This window comes from Trichechus manatus, unplaced genomic scaffold, assembly GCF_000243295.1.
Source record: "Trichechus manatus latirostris isolate Lorelei unplaced genomic scaffold, TriManLat1.0 scaffold00338, whole genome shotgun sequence".
Lineage (NCBI taxonomy): Eukaryota > Metazoa > Chordata > Mammalia > Sirenia > Trichechidae > Trichechus > Trichechus manatus.
Genome location: NW_004444274.1, coordinates 682,798 through 683,893, shown reverse-complemented (window position 1 = coordinate 683,893; position 1,096 = coordinate 682,798).

Sequence of the window (1,096 nt, the reverse complement as noted above, 5' to 3'; positions counted from 1 at the left end):
ATCGTGGAAACTTGGCTGGGAAGAGCCTGTCTTGATGGAAGAGCTGTATCCTGAGTGTTCCTGGCCCTGAATTGTAATTGTTACTTCCCTAATAACTCCCAAAATTGTGAGTATTGTCTGTGAGTTCTGTGTGGCCATTGCAATGGATTGTCAAACCCAGCAGAGAAGTAGAGTGCCGTGGGAGGGAGAGTTGGTGTCAGAATTGGTAAAGATGGCAGACAGAGAGGCATGCCTGACCTCCGCCTCATAGGAATCAGCCTTGTGCTGTTGGTCTTGATTCCCTTTCCCCCTTGAGAAGTTAGAGGAGGTCAGCTACCACCCCCATGCTGTTTTTACAAAGGCTTTTCAAAAGTATCTCTGCTTACTGCTGAGCTTCATCTGCTTTCCTGAACTTTGTGTTCTGGAAATATATAAAGCCTCATATTCCCTAAAGCAAATCATATTCTCAGTTTTCTATGCTTTGAATATACTATTCACTCACCTGAATGAAAAGTATGTAAACCCCTTTTTTAAAAGAAAATATAAGGTCAGAATATCTTTTAGGAATGGAATTTGGTTTTCAATCAGTAAAGTATTAGCCGGATTTGAAGGCCAAAGAAAATCTCAAAGCGAATGTATTTTTGAATTGCACAGTATTCACTGTTCTCAAGCTTCTGACACCCAAGGAAAAAAAAAAAGATAAGAACACTCCCAGTGCTAACAAAACTTGTTAGTTTTTCTTTCCTGTTAAAAGATATTTATACTTGAATTATTTTTAAGGCTTGGAATGTTTTTAAACGAATTCCCTAGATTAAAAGCAATGGTTAGTTTGAAAATTAGAGATAGTTTATAAAATCATAGGAGCCCTAGTGGCACTGTGGTAATGTCTGCTAACCAAAAGGTCAGCGGGTTCAAATCCACCAGCCACTTGGCAAGATAAATATGGGGCAGTCTGCTTCCATAAAGACTACAGGCTTGGAAACCCTATGGGCAGTTCTGCTCTGCCCTATAGTGTCGCTATGAGTCAGAATCAACTGGATGTCAGTGGGTTATAAAATCATATCAGATGATATAAATGATTCAGCAGTTAAGTTTACTAAACTCTTAAATTCAAAGG